This window comes from Ursus maritimus, unplaced genomic scaffold (genome assembly GCF_017311325.1).
Source record: "Ursus maritimus isolate PB19 unplaced genomic scaffold, ASM1731132v1 scaffold_4, whole genome shotgun sequence".
NCBI classification, from domain to species: domain Eukaryota; kingdom Metazoa; phylum Chordata; class Mammalia; order Carnivora; family Ursidae; genus Ursus; species Ursus maritimus.
The window spans coordinates 62808484-62831165 of NW_024426552.1; the positions used below are offsets into that span (position 1 = coordinate 62808484).

The 22682-nt window shown below is 35.3% G+C and overlaps 1 protein-coding gene across 4 annotated transcripts in view; it reads right to left on the minus strand.

The window, feature by feature from the left end:
• The window catches only part of GSK3B (glycogen synthase kinase 3 beta), a 197797-nt gene that overhangs the window by 117213 nt on the left and 57902 nt on the right, over positions 1–22682 (minus strand). The gene's annotated exons all lie outside the window — the stretch shown is intronic.

The window sequence follows — 22682 nt, forward strand, 5'->3', positions numbered from 1 at the left end:
AGTCAAAGATTCACTATGGGCTCAAGATAAGATTTGAGATGACATTTAAAAAAAATCTGTGAACTTAAAAACAGAGAAATAAATTATCCAATTGAAAGAACAAAAGGAAAAAAAGACTGCAGAAAAATGAACAGGGCCTCAAAGGCCTAATGTAGGATAACAGCACACCTACCAACATATGTACAAAGGCAGCATCAAAAAAAAGAGGAAAAAGAAAAAGGAGGAGAAAAAATATGTGAAGAAATAACTGCTGAAAATTCCCAAAATTTGATGAAAAACACTAATCTGCTGACCATAAAGCTTAATGAACCCTAAGCAAAATGAACCCCAAAAGGATACATACAAAGTGATTCACATCTAGGCACATCACTTTTGAACTGAAGCCATAAAGAAGAAAATCATGAAAGAAATAACAAAAAATGGTTTATAACATACATGGAAAAAATAATACAATAAACGGCTGACTAATCATCAGACTGATAAAGGCCAGAGGGCAAAAAAATAAGATAAAATTTTAAAATCCTGGGGCACCTGGGTGGCTCTGATGGTTAAGCATCTGCCTTAGGCTCTGGTCATGATCTCCAGGTCCTGGGACCAAGCCCCATGTTGGACTCCCAGCTCAGTGGGGAGTCTGCTTCTCCCTCTCCCTCTGCCTCTCCCCTGCTTGTGCTCTCTCTGTTTCTGTCTCTCTCTCAAATGAAAAAATGAAATCTTAAAAAATAAACAACTAAATATCCTGTCAACCAAGAATGCTATATACAAAAAAATTATTCTTCATATGTGAAAGGAAAAATACATTAACAGATTTATTTTTATTTTTTTAAAGATCTTATTTATTTGAAAGAGAGAGAGAATGCATACAAGCAGGGGAGTAGCAAAGGGAGAGGTGAAGCAGGCTCCCCGCTGAGCAAGCAGCAGGACAATGTGGGGATGGATCCCAGGACCCCAGGATCATGACCTGGGCTGAAGGCAGACCTTAACCAACTGAACCACCCAGGTGCGCCCCCCCCGCCGATTTATTTTTAAGTGGAGAATATTCTACAGGAGAAGACCTGACTTTAAAAAATACTAAATGCAAGCTTCTCAGACTTGCATTAAATAAATGACATCAGGAGATAATCTGATCTACAAAGAGAATTGAGAGCACCAGAAATGGTAAATATAATTAAGAAAATATAAAGACTGTATAAATATATTTTTTCTTTTCTCCCCTTAATTTCACCAAATACACATATTAAATAAAGCAATTAAAATAACAGTATATTATTAGGTTTATAACATAAATAGATGTAACACACATGACAATAATGGTAGGAAAAGAGGGACGGGAAAAAAGTAGCTGTATTGGTGGAAGGGTGCTATGTTTTACTGGTATTAAGTTAGTATAACCTGAAGCAGACTGATAAACTGAAATGTACACTGTAATTCCTAAAGCAACCACTAAGAAAATAATTTTTGTACTACTACTAAAAACAAAACAAAACAAAACAAAACAAAACAAAAAAAAACCAACCCTGGACCTACAACGGTACCTTAAAAAATGAAGGCAATACATGCGAGCAGAGGAACAAAAACATGAGAGAGAAACAAAATAAAGAGCACCATGACAGAGGTAATTCGAATCATAACAAAAACTACAAAATATGTAATTAAGCACACAATCAAAAGCAGAGATTGTCAGACTGGATAAGAAAGAAAACTCCAGCTACATTTTTTCTACAGTACACATACTTTATTTTTTTTTTTAAGGATTTTATTTATTTATTTATTTATTTATTTATTTATTTATTTGACAGAGAGAGAGAGACAGCCAGTGAGAGAGGGAACACAAGCAGGGGGAGTGGGAGAGGGAGAAGCAGGCTCCCAGCAGAGGAGCCCGATGTGGGGCTCGATCTCAGGACTCCGGGATCACGCCCTGAGCTGAAGGCAGACGCTCAACGACTGAGCCACCCAGGCATCCCTACAGTACACATACTTAAGATTCAAACAGCCTGAAAGTAAAGGATGGAAAAAGATACACCACGCAAACAGCAACCTAAAGAGATCTGGAGTGGTAATGTTATTAGCAGACAAAGTAAATTCTGAGAGTTAGAGATTTTCCCATGTCCTACCAGATAAAGTCTAAATCACTTCATATTCTAGTTCCTTCTTATTAGCTTCATCTTACTTCCATTCATAACCAATGTGATCATAACTAGATTCCACTTCTCACTCTTTCTATTATTTCATTCCCAATTCTAAGCCACTGATCACACCATCACTGGAATGTTTGCACCCTCCCTCCCACCTACACACATTCTACCCATCTTTAAAGTTCCTATATAACTCCCACCTCTTTCACGAGGCCATCCCCAGCTGCTCCAACTCACCAATCTTCTCTGATCTCTAAATTCCTGCAGCACCTAGAAATATTTTGGAATTTATTAAATACTCTCTCAGTTCTTTTTTTTTTTCTTCTTCTTCTTCAAACTAGAGTTCAATGGCATTATATAAAAGAATACTTCTCAAAAAGTACCTTATAGAAATCAGGTATTACATTGCAGTGACTATAGGAGAAACATACACACCCACACCCACAGCACTTGTCCAACTAACTCACTATATAAATGCCTAACAGGAAAAGCTGAATTTTATATCTTCGTGTATCAGCCACAGAGCTCTCAATACTCTGGTTACTTTGTCTTTCACAGAGTTAAATTCCCGGTTTCTGTAATTGCTTCTACCTTACAACTTACTATAAACCCATATTTTCCAAATTGTGGGTTCAGACAATCAGGACTGAGAAGGGGGTGGTAAGGAGAAGAGAAAAGAATAAGAACTTTGGGGCGCCTGGGTAGCTCAGTCCTTAACCATCTGCCTTCGGCTCAGGGCGTGATCCCGGCATTGCGGGATCGAGTCCCACATCAGGCTCCTTCGCTGGGAGCCTGCTTCTTCCTCTCCCACTCCCCTGCTTTGTGTTCCCTCTCTCGCTGGCTGTCTCTCTGTCACATAAATAAATTAAAAAAATCTTAAAAAAAAAAAAGAATAAGGACTTTACTATATCGAGATTATGGACTTTTTAACCAAACTTATTTGTTATTTTTCTGTGCACTGAAGGTTGCATGTAAAACGTATTTCTTACTATACGATCATAATTAAAAACTTAAAATCCATTGTAGAAAAACAACCTGTCTATATAAAGGTAATATTTTTCCAATATAGAAAAGATAAAAAATTATAGGTAAACTAAATTCTTATTTACCATTCCCATCTAAAAAAACAAAATAACTGCTCAAGATGGAATAAACAGCACACCAATATAAGAAAACCTAAAAGCCACATTTAAAGAAAAAGTTATCCTTTTGGTTTAACCAATAGTCATTAACATATATCCTCCTCTAAATAGACAGAGGCTACGTTCATTTTTACATCATTTGACACCTCACACTTCAAGAAAAGGGGAAAAAAATAACCTTCCAGAAGCACTGAGTCAAGGGATTCCCAAAAGGGTACTTTATGTACCCTTATGTCAAGCTCATTAAAGGAAAAGCTAACTTTTAGGTGAAGTAACAATCAGCAAACTTAATAATACCGTGGATGTATGATAGGCAGCATATGGCTATCATCTTCTCTTCCTCACCAAATTTCATTCTACCAGATCTTTCCTACCATAGAAAGCTCCACTTCCATAAAATATAGTAAAGTAGGACTGACTTCTAAAGTTTTGCTTTAAAGGCTATTTTTCTGAAACACATCTTCTTCAAAAAAAAAAGACTATCCAAGGGTGTCTGAGTGGCTCAGTCAGTTAAACGTCCAACTCTTGGTTTTGGCTCAGGTCATGATCTCAGGGTCCTAAGATGGAGCCTCATGTCGGGCTCACATGCAGCAGAGTCGGCTTGAGATTCTTTCCCTCCCCCATTCTCTCTACGCATGCGCACATGCGCTCTTTCTCTCAAATAAAATAAACAAAATCTTTTAAAATAAAAGCCAGAGTTCCATCACCCTTTCCTTTAATCACACTAGGACTGAAAAGTTGTTTAATCCATCTCTAAACCTTTGATTACACAGTAAATTCAGATGGCCCCCAGAGACCCTACAATTGGCTAGAATATCATCTCAAAATAACTCCATGTGTACAACAATTATTTTGAAGCCAAATATGCGTCAGAGCCAGGACTCTGAGTGTGTAAAAATTCATAGTCCTTAAAGATTTCATATTCTAATGGGTAAGCCAACTCAACAATTACAATACAAGGTGAAAACTCTAGCTCACTCGGAAAGTGCTACAGGTAAATGGGGATTGGACCTAAGAAAAATTTGCTTATTTGTACCTTGAAAAATTCTGGAAAGGGGCCTGGTGGAAAGTCTAAAAAGTCTGAATACTACAAGCCATAAAGAAACACTGATCTGCTCTAACAAGAGATTTGATTTGGGAAGATTGCTGGGTATGAAAAAAATCTTTTTTAAGGAAGAGAAGATAAATTAAATTAGGACCTGCATTGAAGTAGAAAAAGTAAAGACAGAGGAAGAGAACGACAGATCAACTGAGAGGCAGATCAACAGTTATTTGACCACTTGCTCCTAGTTTGGTAACTGGAAGGAGGGGAGTGATTACTATCAAGCTTCTGACTCATGTGACTATTAACATGACAGTAGAGTTCACTGTTATGGAAGAGGAAAGGAATGAGTTCAGTTTGGGACACGTTTATTGAAATGACTGAAGGACACAGAAATGGAAAAGTCCAGAAAGCAAGCTGATATGTTCATCTTATCCTCTAGCAAGAGGTCTAGATGGTTCTTAAAGCCACAGGAGTAGATAAAATTGCCTGTAAAATAAGAAAAATAAGTAGCCAGAGTCTCCAGCAGCAGAGAAGTCTATAAAGGACACTAATAAACTGGTCAGGCCGTATAACCTGGACAGTGGTATCACAAAAGCCCCAAGACAGGTAAGACATTCCCAAGAAGATCCTGGAGAATATCAACATGTAGGCAGACAGATGAAAAGGAATCATACAAGAAAATGAGAATGAGCAAGGCTGTAAAAGATGAGCCACCAAAATAACACCCTAGAATAAGGGTCAGCAAACATTTTCTATAAGGGGCCGGACTATAAATACTTTGGCTTACAGGCCATAGTCTCTGGTGCAATTACTTTACAGTTGTGGTGGAAAAGCAGTCAACAACAATATGTAAAGGAATGGGTGTGCCTATGTTCCAATAAAACTTTATTTACAAAAATAGTCAACAGGTGCACAGTTTGCCATCTCTAGATGGCATCTCTTGCTCTAGAAGCCAAGGAAAGTTCCTTATATATTCAATCTCTTTCACACTTAGTATATATATACATTGATATATATATAAAAAATATATATTATATGCATATATCATATACAGAGTGGACTTTCTAATATCAAGTAACATTCTGGAAATTTACAATAACATTTTTTTTACATTACTATAATTAGATAGTATATAAATAAAAACCTAAATTGTAAATTACATTTATAAAATATACACTGCTCAGGCAGGCTTAAAATTTTCTACAAAGAAATCCCGATTTTATAGGAATAATAAACAGGATTCATGCATGCAAATTTTCCCAATCAGTCCCACAAACAACTTGCCCAGCACAGAAAGGGGAAAGGAAAGGGAAACAACAGAAGGGACACCTGGAGAGCCTAACGGACTTCTATTCCCAGCCAGCTAATATGGCCTGAAGTAAATATAAATATGAGGATTCCTAAATGCTTAGTTTTCAGAGGCCTGAGCATGTAAGTCAGAGTAACTTAAATGCAACACTGCTTTAACTCTGTATCTTTGAAAGTCAATATAATAGATACTATTATTAGCATAACAATGATGGTGCCAACAACTACAGGATTACTGAAAATCAAGAGCCAGGAACCCTGCTAAGAGCTTTATCTTCCTGACTTCATTTAATCCTCTCCACAAACCAATTCACTAGGCAACAATATCAATCCCCACTTAGAAAAGGGGTGAAGGCATAGTGAGGTTAAGGAATTTGCTGGCAAAGAGGAGGGACAAGATTTAACCCAGGTGTGTCAGAGTCCTAAGCCCATGCTCTTAACTACCACAACAAAATGTACTCAATTCCATCAACTTCATTTATTACTATATGCTTGAGGAATACAGTGACAATAAAGCAGGACCTCAGTATTGAAAGCACTTACAATTCAAAATGAGACAAGTATGCAAATATCAAATAATGATACCACATAACAGAAAACGTTAAGTGCCTTTAGAGGTATCAAAAAAAAAAAGATGATGTGAGGAGTGCCTGGGTGGCTCGTCAGTTAAGCGGCTGCCTTCAGCTCACGTCATGATCCCAGGGTCCTGGGGTCAAACCCTGCATCAGGCTCCCTGCTCAGTGGGGAGCCTGCTTCTCCCTCTCCCTCTGCTGCTCCCCTTGCTTGTATTCTCTGTGTGTGTCAAATAATTAAATTTTTAAAAAGTTTTTAAAAAATGATGTGAGAGTTTTGAAAAGATAACACTTCTTCATTAAATTTAAAAGTTTTTTCATGAAAGCATACACAGTAAGTTGGGTATTAACTAGCAACTGGGACCATTAGCTTTTCTGAATACATGAACAAAAACTCAAAACCCCTTTTTTTCCTCACTAAGAAGAAACTAGAAAGGAGACATATCATCCCATATACCACCAGAAACAACCCAACTAAAATCTCAGGTTACTACAGGGATTACGCCTATCTGCTATAATTATGGCTTCCACAAAAATAGATGATCAGTTGGTCACTCTCTGAAATGCCTTCTCCACAATTTCTCTTCCTCCCTGGCCAAATTCACTCTTTTACTAGTTCTTCCTAATCTATTTTCTAAACAATGGAGTAAACAGAACTTGGTGTCTTACCTCTTTTCAGCTACCTCAATGATCTCTTCCAGCCTCAGGACTTTAAAGGCTGATGACTCCCAATTTTATAGACTAGATCTCTCCTGTGTACTCCAGAAACTTTCAGCCAACTAACTACATGTCAATTTTTCTGTGTCTAATATGCATCTCAACTTGACATGTCCTGAGCAAAATTCCATCTTCCTTAAACCTGCTCCACCCATATCCTATCTCAATTATTGACAATTTGACTCTTCCAACTGTGCAGGTCAAAAATTTTCAAATCCTGAATCTTTTTTCTCTCTGACCTCATACTCAATCTGTCAAGAAATACTGTTGGTTCCACCTTCAAAATATATCCAAAGGGCATGTGGCTGGCTTGGCCAGTACAGCATGAGACTCTTTTGAGTTTGAGCCCCACTTTGGGTATAGAGATTACATAAAAATAAAATCTTAAAAATATGGGTGTGCATGTGTGTCTATCCCCAAGATTCCAGAAATTGCACTCTTAGGCATTTACCCCACTGACATGGAAATTTATGTTCACATAAAAACCTATAAATGAATGTTCATAGCCATATTATTCAGAATAGCTACCAGATGTCTTTCAACAGGTGAATGGATAAACAAACCATAATATACCACACTATGAAAAACTACTCAGAAAAAGAAAAAAACTAATTATTGATATATGCAACAATTTTAATGAATCTCCAGAGAATTATGCTGAGCAAATAAAGCCAATCCCGAAAGGTTACATACCGTATTTGAATCCATTGATATAACATTCTTGAAATAACAAAATTATAGATAAGGGGAACAGATTACTAGTTATTGCAAGGGTTTAAACTAGGGGTTAAGAGTGGAGGAATGGCAAGGAGAGAAATGGGTATGGCTATAAAAGGGCAATACAAGAATACCTGTGATGAAGGAACTGTTCTAGTGAATACACAAAACTACATATGTAATAAAACTGTATAAAAGTACACACACACATGCACGAATGAGTACAAGTATAACTGGGGAAATCTCAACAAGACTGGTGGATTGTATTAATGCCAATATCCTGGTTGTGACACTAAACTATAATAATTTTGCAAGATGTTACCACTGAGGGAAACTGGGCAAAGGATACATGGGATCTCTGTATTATTTCTTACAATTGCAGCTGTATTTACAATTATCTGAATATAAAAATACGTGTGGTGTGTGTGCGTGTATCTCCAAGAAATGATCATTTCTCGCCACCCCTCTAGTGTAAGTCTTTCAGCATACCTCTGCTCAGCTATGTGGTCTTTCGGGTTCCCTCTGTTAACCTTCCATCTACATTCAAGAAAGCAGGCAGAGTGATCTTACCTTTAAAAATATAAGATAGATAATGGGATTCTCTGCTTAAAACCTCCAGTGGCTCCCCCTTTTGAAGAGATTTAAAGCCAAAATCCGTGCTATGACCAACAAGGCTTCTACCGACTGCCCTACCCACTGGAGAAAACATTTGTAAGCCATTTATCTGATAAGGGATCTGTATCCAGAATAAAGAACTCTACTCAACAATAAAAAGACAAATAAAATGATCAAAGGAAGTACTTCTGGTCTCCAGTCTAGTATGTAAGGAGCTTGGGAGTCATTCCTCTCATCTTCACAACAAGAAAGGAGCTGAACAAACGGAAAAATCAACAACTCTTCTTAAATCCACAAAAGAACTGAGGTCACATGGCAAACCACTGCCCTAAAAACTAGAGACAGACAGGTAGATACACAGAATTACAGCTTACTGGAACAGAAGCCCAGGAGCAGAAACTGCCTACAGAGCTAGTACCAGTAGAGGAAAACTTAAAACTGTAATTGATAAAGGAGCGTTATGAACAAGTCTGGGAGTTAAGAGTTCTAGAGAGGGCCCCACCATGCTTTTCTCAATTTTATCTCTAGGAGCTCTACCAGATACTCACAGTGAAGATCTAGGAAAAACCTGCTGGAAGCAGATAAGAGGAAAAGTAGCCATTTATAAAACAGGCACAGAGTACTCTGTTCTTAACACCTGCCTTCAAGGAAAACTATTCTACCAAAGCTAACTGAACTGGGGGGAAAGAAATACCCAACTCTAGCCTTCTTTAAACTTAAAAGTGGGGAAAGGGAAATACCCAATTCTAACCTCATCTAGCTTTCCATGTGCAAGAAAGAAGATATAAAACTTCAGCCCCCTCTAGCTTTCTTATCTCACCCATGAGGGAGGAAGAGGGGCAAAAAACTGAAAAGCATTTATAAAGGTCAAGCCCACAGCACAGATCACTAAGAGACTCAGACCTGATTTTAAGACTACAGAACACTTTTTCTCCTGTCACACCTTACCACCAGATCAATAGGATTCCTCTATAATAATGGGGAAACACAATGGAAAGAAATGCACGTCTCAGAATTTATTTAAGAAGTCTCTCAGGAAATTCAAAAACAACAGGAGAAAAAATAAGAGAGACACCAGAGGAAATTGCAGCTTCGGACACATACAGCTACAACAAACAATAAACACAGTTTAACTCCTGCCAGATAAACAAAAACTCAAAATAAAAGTGTGTTACCTAAGTAATGTTTACTGAATATATCATATCCAGCTTTTAACACAAAATTACAAAGAATACTAAAAGACAAAAATCGAAGTGTGAATACACATAGCAAGGCATCAGAATCACTGAAACATATTGAGGATGTTGAAATTATCAGACTAGGAATTTAAGCCAACTGATTAATACACTAAGGGCTCTAATGGAAAAACTGGATAACACACAAAAACAGATGGGTAATGTAAGCTGAGAGAGATGGAAACTTTAAAAAGATTTAAAAATAAATGCTAGAAATCAAAGCCAGTGTAAGAGAAATTAGCAATGCCTCTGATGGGCTGATCAATACACTGGACATGGCCAAGGGGACAATCAGTAAAGCCTAAAGAAATGTCAATAGAAATTTCCAACACTGAAATGCAATGAGAAAAAAAATGAAAAAGAGAATATCCAAGAACTATTGAGGCAATTACAAAGTTGTAACACACGCATAAGGGGAATGCCACAAGAAGAAGAGAAAAAGGAACAGAAAAAGTACTGGAGCAACAAATGAGAATTTCCCAAAATTAATATCAGACACCAAACCACACATGCAGGAAGCTCAAAAACATAAAAGAGGATTAATACCAAAAAAATCTATATCTAGGCACATCATATTCAAAATGCAAAAGATCAAAGACAAAGAAAAAATTTTGAAAGAAGCCAAAGGAGGGGGAAAAAAAACTTACGCATAGACAGGCAAAGGTAAGAGTAACATTGAAGTTCTCTTCAAAGGTCATGCAAACAAGAACAGGGTGAAGTAAAATGTTTAAAATGTTGGAAGAAAAAAAACAACCAATCTAGAATTCTGCACCCAGTAAAATTATTCTTCAAATGTGAGGGAGAAATTGAGACTTTCTCAGAAAACAAAAATTGACAGAATTTGTCAACAGCAGACATGCATCCAAGAAATGTTAAAATAAAAAGTTCATCAGAAAGAAGGAAAATGACATAGGTAAGAAATCTATTATCTATGTAAAGAAAGCAAGAGCATTAGAGAATTAACTGATCTAGCAGCAACAGGTCAAAATAATAACAGAGATAATGTATTCGGTGTTTATAGTTTATGGATTAGTGAAAATAATGACAGCAGTGTTATATGGAATGGGAAGCAGAAACTAGGAATACTCTGTCGTAAGGTAAGTGCACTATCTGTGAGAGAGTATAGTGTTACTTGAAAGTGCACTTCAAAAAATTGTAAATGTACACTGTAGACTCAACTACAACCACTGAAAAAGGTTTAAAAAGGTATAATAGATACTGTGAGAGAGGAGAAAAAATAGAATCATATAAAATGCTCAAAAATAGATGAAGCAGAAAAAGAGAGGAAGAAAAAACAAGAAACAAGGACAACAAATAGAAACAGTAACAAATATGGCAAAAATATGCTCCAACTATATCAAAAATCTCTTTGAACATCAATGACTTAAATACACCAACAGGAAAGACAGAGAACTTACATGACGTCATATGTCTATTATATCTCAATTTTTAAAAATAAAAATTCAGAAATGAATTTTAAAAAGACCCAACTATATATAATCTACAAGGAACCCATTTATATAAAAGACATATACTTTAAAAATAAAAGGATGGACACAATGAGAAAACTACAGACCAATATTCCTGATGAATATTGATACAAAAATCATCAACAAAATACCAGCAAACCAAACAACAGCACGCTGAAATGATTATACACCAAATGATTATACAACCAAACTTTATACTTGCAATGGAAAGGTTTATAACTGAAATGCAAGGATGGTTCTACATACAAATATCAATGAATGTAAACACACCACATTACCAACATAAAGGACAAAAACCAAACGGTCATCTCAACTGATGCAGAAAAAGCATTTAACAAAACTCAACACTCTTTCATGATAAGAATGCTCAACAAACTAGTAATAGAAGGAAATTGCCTCAATATAATAAGCTGTATATGATGAAAAACCCACCTTCACATCATATTCATTGGTGAAAAACATGAAATTGAAAGCTTTCCTTTAAAATGAGGAACAAGGCAAGGATGCTCATTTTTGCCACTACTATTCAACATAGTACTTGAAATAATAGCCAGAGCAATTAGACGAGAAAAATAAATAACAAAAGGCATCCAAACTGGAAAAGATGCAAAATTATCTCTGTTCACAGAGGAGATGATCTTATATGTAGAAAACCCTAAAGACTTTTTTTTAAAGCCTGTTACAATGAAGACACAATTTCAGCAAAGTTTCAGATACAAAATGGACAAAAACTGGTTGTACTTCGATACACTAACAATGACCAGTCAAAAAAGAAAGTAATCACTTACTATAGTGCCAAAAAGGATACAGTGCTTAAGGAAAAACTAACCAAGGAGGCAGAAGATTGTACATCGAAAACTATAAAACACTGCCAAAAGAAATCAAAGAACATAGAAATAAATGGAAAGGCATCCCATGCTTGTAGCTCAGAAGACTTAATAACATTAAAATGTCCATACTACCCAAAGCCATACAGAGATTCAATGTAATCCCTATCAAAATTCCAATGGCATTTTTTTTGCAGTTATAGAAAAACAAAATCCTAAAATTTATACAGAATCTCAAGGGACCCCAAATAGCCAAAACAATCTTGAGAAAGAAGAACAAAGTTGAAAATCTAATACTTCTTGATTTAAAAACAAACTACAAGCCAATTGTAATCAAGACAGTATGGAACTAGCATAAAAACAAATATATAGACCACTGGAACAGAAGAAACCAGAAATAAACCCTCATGTATGGCCAAATAATTTTCAGCAATGGTGCCAAGACTATAAAATGGGGGAAAGACAGTCTCTTAAGCATATGGGTGTTGGAAAAACTGGACCAAGAAGCAAAAGAATGAAGATGAACCCTTACCTCCACCACACACAAAAATTAACTCAAAATGAGTTAAAGACCTAAACATGAAACCTAAAAGTATAAAAATCCTATAAGCAAACACAGGGGAAGAGCTTCAGTACACTGGAGTTGGCAATGTACTTAACCTTTGGTGACTGACTTATTTCACTTAGCACACTATGTCCTTAAGGCTCAACCTTGTTGTGACAAGTGACAGGATTTCCTTCTTTTGTGGACACCAAAAAGCACAAGCAACTAAAAGCAAAACAGACAAATGAGACCACATCGAACTTAAAAACTTCAGATTGCCAATGGGAATAAAAGCACAAACTCACTTACATGTGGAATCTTGGAAAGGAAAAGGAAAAGGAAGAGGAAAAGGAAAAGGAAAAGGAAAAGGAAAAGGAGAAGGAGAAGGAGAAGGAGAAGGAGAAGGAAAAGAAAAAGGAAAAGAAAAAGAAAAGAAAGAGAAAGAGAAAGAAAGAAAGAGTCAAACTCCTAGAAACAGAGGGTAGAATGGTGATTACAAGGGGCTGGGGGAGTGGAGAAAATGGAAAGTCTTCAGTAAAAAGAAGACAACATTCTGGGGATGTCATATACAACATGGTAACTATAGTTAATAACACTATATTATATACTTGATATTTGCTTAGAGAGTAGATCTTCGGTAATTTCACCACAGATGCATGTGCAAAAAAACTATGTGAGGTGATGAATACGTTAATTAACCTGACTGGGGCAATCATTTCACAATGTATACATAGATCATCACACTGTACCCTTTAAATATATGCAATTTGTTTGTCTACTAGACCTCAATGAAGCTGGGGGAGAAAGAGTTCACCAAAAACCAACAAACCTAGAAAAAATGTTAAGATGGTAAGTTTAACGTTATATTTTTTATAAAAAAATTTTTTAAAGTAAAGGGATGGAGAATGATAAACCATACGAAGACTAATCAAAAGAATGCTGGAGTAGTTATATTAATTTCAGGCAAAGCAGACTGCAGAGCAAGAATCATTATCAGGGTTAAAGAGGGCCATTACATGATGAAGAAGACATCAATTCTCAAAGAAGACAATTCTTAATGTGTATGCACCTAACAAAAGAGTATCAAGATATTTGAGGCAAAAATAAAAAGAATCATAAGGAGAAGCAGACAAATCCATTATTATACTTAGAGACTTAAACACCCCTTTATCAGCTATTGATAGATCCAGCAAGCAGAAAATCAGTAAGGACACAGCTGAACTGAATGACACTATTATCAATTGGATTTAATAAATATTTACAGAAAACTTTACCCAACAACAGCAGGATACACCCTCAACTTGATAAAGAACATCTACAAAATTCTACAGCTAACATACTTAATGGGAAGAAACTAGGTGTTTTCTGACTACGAATAGGAACAAGACAAAAAAAGGCTTCTTACCACTCCCATTCAAGATTGTACAGAATACGGTAAGACAGAAAAAGAAAATAAAGGGTATATAAATTGGAAAAGAAGAAATAAAACTATCTTTGTTTACAAATGACCTGATTGTCTATGTAAAAATATCTCAAGGAATCGACAACAAAACCTGCTGGAACTAATAAGTGATCACAACAAGATTTCAGGTACAAGTTTAAGGTACAAAAGTCAAAAGCTTTCTTATACACCAGCAATGAACAATTGGAATTTAGAATTAAAAACACAATACAATTTACTTCAGCACTTCTCCAAAAAGAAATACTTATACAAATCCAACAAAATATGTATAAGATCTACATGAAGAAACCCGTAAAACTCTGAGGAAAGAAACCAAAGATCTAAATAAACAAATATATTCATGTGCATGAATAGGAGAACTTAATATTGTCAAGATGTCAGTTCTTCCTAACATGATCTATAGATTCAATACAATCCCAATCAAAATCCCAGCAAGTTACTTTGTGGACATCCAACAGAGAACACAATATTGAAGAACAATCAAGAAACTATCTCTAACTGACTCAAGACTTAACATAAAGCTACAGTAAAAAAAAAACAAAAACAAAAACAAAAACAAAAAACAGTGTGATATACAAACAAATAGATCACTAGAACAAAGCATAGAGCCCAGAAACAGCTACCAAATATAGTCAACTGAACTGTGACAAAGGATCAAAGGCATTTCAATGAAGAAAGGATGGTCTTTTCAACATAGTGCTGGAATAACTAGACAGCCACATGCAAAGAAATGAATGTAATCACAGATTTTATACTTATCACAAATATTAATTTAAAATAGATCATAGAAAGGCAAAACTACAAAACACAGAAGACAACATAGAAGACAATTTAGGTCTCCTTGGGTTTGGCAGTGACTTTTTAGATACAACACCAAAAGCATAATCTATGAAAGAAAAAATTGACAAATTGGACTTCTGATTAAAATTTAAACTTCTACTAATGAAAAGACAAGTCAAAGACTGAAAGAAATGTCTGCAAAACACATATCTGAGAAAGCACTGTTATCTAAAATATATGAAGAACTCTTAAAACTCAACAGTAAGAAAACAAGCAACCATTAAAAATGAGCAAAGACTTGACTAGACACCTCATCAAAGAAGTTACACAGATAACAAGTATATGAGAAGATGTTCAACATCATATATCATCAGAGAACTGCAAATTAAAATGAGATACTACTGCTTTCCTATTAGGATGGCTAAAATTTAAAACACAGGCAACACCAAAGGCCGATGAGGATGTGGAGCAATAGAAAATCTCTTTCACTGCTGGCTGGAAATATAAAATCATTCTGTACAGTCACTTTGGAGGATAGCTTGGCAATTTATTGCAAAACTAAACAAACTCTTATCATACAATCCAGCAATTGTGCTACGTGGTATTTATCCAAATGAACTGAAAACATATCCACACAAAAACCTGCAAATGAATATTTACAGCAGCTTTATTCATAACTGCCAAAACCAAGATGTCCTTCAATAGGTGAATGAATGAACAAACTGCAGTACATGGATACAATGGGATATTATTCAGTGCATTTCTCCCATTCAGTAGGTTGCCTTTTCATTTTGTTGATCCTTTCCTTTGCTCTGCAAAAGCTTTTTAAGTATGATGTAGTCCTACTTATTTATTTTTGCTTTAGTTCACTTTTACTTTTGGTGTCAGACTCAAAAACCTATTGCCAAGACCTATGTCAAGGAGTTTACTATGTTTTCTTCTAGAAGTTTTATGGTTTCAGGCCTTATGTTAAGGTCTTTAATTCTTTTTAAGTTAATTTTTGTGTTTGGTGTAAGACAGTGATCCCGTTCCATTCTTTTGCATGCAGCTCTCCAGTTTCCTCAACACCATTTATTGAAGAGACTATCCTTTTTTTCTCCCATTGTATATTCTCAGCTCCTCTGTCATAGATTAATTAACCACATATGCATAATTTCTGGGCTCTCTCTATTCTGTTCCATTGATCTATGTATCTTTTTTTTTTATGCCAATACCATACTGTTTTGATTACTACAGCTCTGTAGTAGAATTTGAAACCAGGGAGTAGGATGTCTTCAGCTTTGTTCTTCTTTCTCAAGATTGCTTTGGCTATTCAGGGTTTTTCATGGTTCCATACAAATTTGAGGATTATTTGCTCTATTTCTTTGAAAAATAGCAGGGGCATCTGGATGGCTCAGTCAGTTAAGCATCCGACTCTTTGTTTTGGCTCAGGCTGTGATCTCGGGAGTCATGAGATCAAGCCCCGCATCAGGCTTTGTGCTCAGCACAGAGTCTGCTTGGGATTTTCTCCCTTTCTCTCCCTCTCTGTCTGCCCCTTCCCCTGCTCGTGCTCACTCTCAAATCAATCTTTTTTTTTTAAATACCACTGAAATTTTTATAGGGATTGCATGAAATTTGTAGATTACCTCAGGTGATATGTACATTTTAACAAAATTGATTTCTTCCAATTCATGAGCACAGATTATCATTCCATTTATTTGTGTCTTCTTTAATTTCTTTCATAATTATCTTATAATTTTCAATATTGAGTCTTTCACCTTGTGGTTAAATTTATTCCTAGGATTTAATGCAACTGTAAATGAGACTGCTTTCTTTATTTCTCTTTCTCATAGCTCATTAGTAGTGTATAGACATGCAAGAGATTTTTGTGTACTGATTTGTGTATCCTGCAAGTTCACTGAATTCATTTGTTCTAAAAGTTTTTTTGATTGAGTCTTTAGGGTTTCTATATATATAATATCATGTCATCTGCAAATAGTGACAGTTGTACTTCTTCCTTTCCAACTTGGATGCCTTTCCTTTTTTCTTTCTTTCCTTTTTTTTTTTTTTTTTTTTTTTTTTTTTGCCTAATTACTCTGGCTGCCTTATATTAAGCTTTATTTCTCATTCACTCAAGCCACTGAAAGCCAGAAAAAGGACATTTAAGACCACAAATATCACACCTCCATTTTTTGTGTCTCTGGAATAATAGATACAATAAAAATATATATAATTTTAAAAGAAAAATCAACAGAACTCTTCCCCAGCAACCTTTGTACAAGCTCTAAAAATTCAATTCAATTAAAAAAATATTTTACTAGTCAGTACCTACACACTAGGGAAAGTAGCATAAAAGGGTCTCTATCCCTATAAGGCTTGGTTTAGTAATTATGAAAATGTGCCTCTCAGATCTCCCACTGCAAGGAGCATCATTAACCCACAACCCCAGCTGCTGAGCTCTCCAAGCCATTCCTCTGTCCAAGCCATGCCAAGCTTCCCATGAACTGTTCCAGAAAATGACTAAGCATGGCAGACATATTTAATGGAGACCTTTTCCCAGGAGACACTGTACTCTTCTGATGATTCAACCTCAGGTTGAGACTTCCTCATTGGTTTTGCTTTAACCTTCTTAGAGTTGCATAGCAGTATAAAATCTTTCCTACCTACTGTCCTTCCCTCTCTCCTCCACAGAGGCTAAGACTTGGTTTTTAGCTTCTCTTGATAACAAGTTTCTATGACCCAAAGAACATAACTCCATATGGCATAAATAAAGATTACTATTTCTTTTCAAGTTGTTTGCCAGTTTTATCAGGAAACAGATTTTCCACAAATGACTTAAAATAGTTATATAAATATAAACAATTAGGTGCCTCAAAATAAGATTATCAAATTTAGGGACACCTGGGGGGGGCTCAGCCAGTTAAGTGTCTGACTCTTGATTTCGGCTCAGGTCATGATCTCAGGGTTGTGAGATCGAGCCCCACGTCAGGCTCTGAGCTGTGCATGAAGCCTGCTTAGGATCCTCCCTCTCCCTCTGCCACTCCCCCATCCCTCTTTAAAAAAGAAAGAAACATAAAAAAAAAAAAAAAAAAAGATTACCAAATTTAAGACTAAGTAAAACAGGTAAAAATCCAAAGTGAATAGCCATTTGTAGTAATTCAGATGCCTAAAAGCAAAACCAGAATTTAGTTACGAGGAGTTTCAAAATTCAGAAAATGTTCTCATAATACGTTGTTTCATTTGATTCACACAACATTGGAGAAAAAAAGGGAACACAATATTTATTGAGTTCTTTTCTGTGCCAAACAGTGGCTGGGGCATTGCTGTAGTAGTAGCATCCTCATTTTACAGATGCTAAAACTGAGGCTCATAAAGTTAATGAATATGCTCTAGCTTACAAAACTACTAATAGTGAACAACTAAGGTCTTCTTTCTTCTATGCTGTCTCCACAATATCCATGCAGAGAATAATAATAACCCCAAGGATCAAAACCAGGCATTCTCTCTCCTCGTTCTCGAAAATGGTATATATTAAAAGTAGGGCCCTATTCACTCTCTATTCACAATAGGTGACAGTTACACTTCACATCTCCACCCCCATATCCTAACCACAGAACAAGTGAAACCAAGCAGGAGACCTGAAACCTATGACTCAGTTCAAAAGAGAACTGAAATTAATAGTTAATGAGGCTAAGATCACTAATTAATTAAAAATGCAACTTACCGATTTTCAGATTGGAAAAGCCAGTCTCAACAACTGTCAATAGTTTTGGGGACTAATCTGATTAATCTTCTCCCTGCTCTAACATCAAGGTCTCCTACATAAGGTACCTAGCTGGACTTTACCCCTACAAAACCACAAAAGCATTTTCTATCACAAGCACTTCCAAACCAGTCAAGTGAAGTAATTTAATTTCTGTTTAAGTAATTTGCCATGGTATGATGGCTCACAGAAGAAAAAAAAGCATCCAAATTATACGTACAACACTACTGAAATGAAGCTTATTATACCAAAAATTCCTAATAGAAAAGCTCAGTGTCTTAGATATAGTTTATGTGACTAGTATGCAAGGATAATTACTCTTGGTTTTCTTTTTGTCTCTGACCATTTTCTCTCTCATTTTTTCACCAAAACAAACTGTCTCTCATTGATATTAGCAGGTTCAGCAGGATGATTTCTTTGGGGAAGGAGAAGAACCTAATTCAACCTTTTTTGGAAATACATAATTATTTAATGTGATCCTAGGCAGCAGCTATGTAAATCACAAAAGTGAAACTACAGAATTTTAAGTTGTCATAAAAATTCCTACTATTTTATGATAATAAGAAAAATGAATTGGCCAATATATCAAATTTTATTTTTTTTTGGAAATAGTTAACATTCAGCAAGGAGAACAAAGAATACTTAAGTTTCACAAAGGAAAGTGATACAGTGCAAAGAACTGAACTTACCACTTTTTAGCGTGTAGAAGAAAAAAAATAAAAACAAAAACAAAACCATACAATCACAACAAAAGCAATAAATATTTAGGAATAAACTTAACTAGAAATGTCAAAAGCCTATATAATAATACTTCTGAAAGACACAAAAGTAAACTTGAACAAACAGAAAGATATCTCTTATTCCTGGATAATTCAACATCACAAATAGTTCTCCCTAAATTAATTTATAAATTAATGATATTTCAATTAAAAATATCAAAAAGCTATTTTATGGAATTAGTGAAAGTGATGCCAAAGTTCATATGGAAAAACAAACATTCAAGAATAGCTAGAAAACACAAAAAAGGAAGGCTACAAGGGTACACTAGCTCTAAGAGACATTAAAACATACGATAAAGCTCTATAATTAAAACAGGGTGGTATAATGACATAGGAATATGCAAATGACCTAGTGGAACAGAAAGTCCAGAAATAGACCAAGTACATGTGGAAATTTAGCATATAATAACAATACCACCACAAGTCACTGGAGCAAAGACAGACCTTTTAATAACTATAATGAGCAACTAACTGGTTAATGAGTTAGGATAAAATTAGATCAAAAACTCATACCATACATAAGAATAAACTCCATGAACAGGAATAAACTTTAAATGGATCAGGGAGTTTAAATGTAAAAAGTGAAATCTTGTTAACTACCAGAAAAAAATGTGGATGAATTTCTCTTTAACCTGGGGAAAAGGCTTTCCATAAGGAAACACTTTCTACTTATAACTTAAAATCCAGATATGATAAAAGAAAAGAACAATAAATATGACTGCATGGGGTAGTGGGAAACTTTCATATAGTAGAAAAATAGAATACATGAAGTAAAAATACTACATATATCACAGATAAAGGCTAAATCCAAAATAAAAAACTGTTCAGAGTTGAGAGGAAAAGGCCAAAAGCCCATTTAAAAAATGGGCAAAAAGAGAAAAAAGAAAAAAAGGACAATTCACAAACACTCACAAAAACAAACAAAATGGACCCTGAACAGGTGAAAAGATGTTAAACTACATTCATAATAATAAGATTATAAATTAAAACTACAATGAGCTACCACTTCTCACCTATCAGATTGACAAAAATTGAAAAAGTTAGGCAATGCATGTTGTCCACACTGGGGGGCAATAGACACTCATATTACTGAAGAGAATGATGATTGGATCAACCCTTATATAGGGGAATTTAGCAATATCAAACAAAGCTATGTAAGTGTTTATGTTTTGACTCAGCAGTCTACTTCTCTTAATTTACCCTGAAGACACACATCTAATTAAAAATATATATATGAAAAGGTTTTTCATAGCAGCCCTCTTACAGATTACAAAATATTGAAAAGAAATTAAATATCCATACATTGAAGAACGGTTGAATGAACTCTGAAATACTATGCAGCTGGATGAGAAAAATCTCTGAACTGATATGTAATGATTTCTAAGAATCATAGTTAAGAGAAAAGACAAAGTACAAAAGAGTATCCCTAATATATTACTTTTTACGCTAAAAAGACAAGAAAATTATACTTAATTACTCATTTGTGCAAAAGAAACTCAGAAAAAAATGAAGCAAATCATAAAGAGATTGGCTATCTAGAGGGAGTGAATGGAAACAAGACGGAACAGAGAGGAAACAACATTTGTATATTTGTGATGTTTGGAACCATGTTAGTGTGTTTCACAGACTGAAAATATAAATAATTTTTTTTTAATTAAGTCAAGAACAGGGGTAACATTCTAAGAAGGGATACACACAGAAACAAATGAACCAAACTGCATTTCAAAGGAATAACCTAATCACACCAAAGGAAAAATTTTTAATTAAAAAGAGCAAGAAAAAGAAGAACTAACCAAATACCTTCTAAACAAAATCCACTGTTCTGATGCAGTGATGATAAAATGTTTAGTAAAGTGCTCTGGAGTCAGAATGCCTGGATTCAAATACTTGCCCAATTTTCCACTTGCTAACTGTGTGACCCTGGGCAAGTTAATTTATAATCTCTGTGCGTAGGTTTTCTTATCCAAATAATAACAGTACCAGTCTCACAGAACTAATGATAAGGTGCAAATAAAACTACTTATGTAAAAATCTTAGTAAATCCCTGAACATATAACAAAAATTTGCTAAGCATTTGCTATCATCAACTACTAATTCAAAAAAAACACTCAATGTGTAGGCACCTGGGATACACATAATAAAAATGGAGTCCTTGTCATGAAAAAAAAAATTGGAATTTCCTAGTTTATGGACAATAAGTGTTCAAGGAATTTAGAACAAGATCCTACAGGCTGGCTGAAATCATGTGAAAAATTTTATAAAGGAGCAATCTGACAAGGGTCTTTACTTGTGCACAAGATTTAGATTAGCAAGAGAATGGGAGTGATAAAGGAAGCTAAATAAAAGCAAAGAGGCCATAAAAACCAATATATTTCACTAAAGACCGTTTGGAAAGCTGAGTATCTGGAGTTAAGGCAAGACTGTGGAAGTTCCTGAACGCACTACTAAATTGAGCAGGCTTTATTTTCTAGACTATGAGGAACCACAGAAGAATTGTGTGTAGGGGAAACAATATGACCAAACTGCACTGTGGGGTTATTCTAGTGCTGATATGCAGAAGATAAGCAGAGTCTTACTAGTGGGTAAGCCAAATGATGGCAAGGGACTAACTAGAATAGTAGTGATAAAAAAGGGAAAGAAGTCACAGATCATCAAGGCAGTGAGGGGAAAAAAAATCAATGAAGTATGGGAACAACTAGATATGAGGTATGAGAGAATAGAAAAGCCTAAATGACAAGGTGAATGACAAAACTGTTAGAAGGAAAAAGCAAAAAGGAATGGGAACCAAAAGGAAAGGATTTCCATTGGATCTTAAGTCAGGTCAGATTTAGATAAGAAGCCTTGCCAATTTGAGACAACAAATCAAGATCCAATGGGCATTTGGCAACAGGGTACTAGTACTTAGGGGAGAGAGTGAGAACTGAAGACAAAAGGCGTAAGAATATTTTTTCTAAAACAAAAACAAACAAACAAAAAAACCTCTTTAGAATGTTTGAGACATTCTAGAGAACACAGCTAGTAGACTGTGTGCTGTTTCAGAGGAGTGATCATTTCATTTATGTTTATAGCCCTTCAAGTATGGCATAGTTGCTAGCACAGGGGAGACTCTCAGTAAAATGTTGCACAGGTGGGAGAAGTAGAAAACGGAACAGAGCTGTTTGGCTTGTTAATGGCAAAGCCTACATTAGAGCCCAGGTGTCCTGACTCTCTGAACATTCATGCATAGGATCCCGTAAAGAGCTAGTATAAAAAGTGAAAATAAACGAAAACTGTGGGGATGGCTGGTTTCTTGGGGTAGACGGATGGAAGACATAAGAAAATAGCAAAGAAAAGTCAGAGTTATTTGCGAAAAAATAAATGATGGTGTTGCATCACAGATTCAAAGGAAATTTTAAGATAAGGAAGTATAGCAATTGTTCAAACGATCAAACACCACAGGTAGTGTTTCTCTGGTCTCCTATACCAATGAGATCAGATGACTTTTTAAAAGTATAAATTAAGAAATTTTAATCTACTTTCATAACATTTAAAAATCATATATCACTCAGCAGTGGTTCAAAACTATTACAATCTTT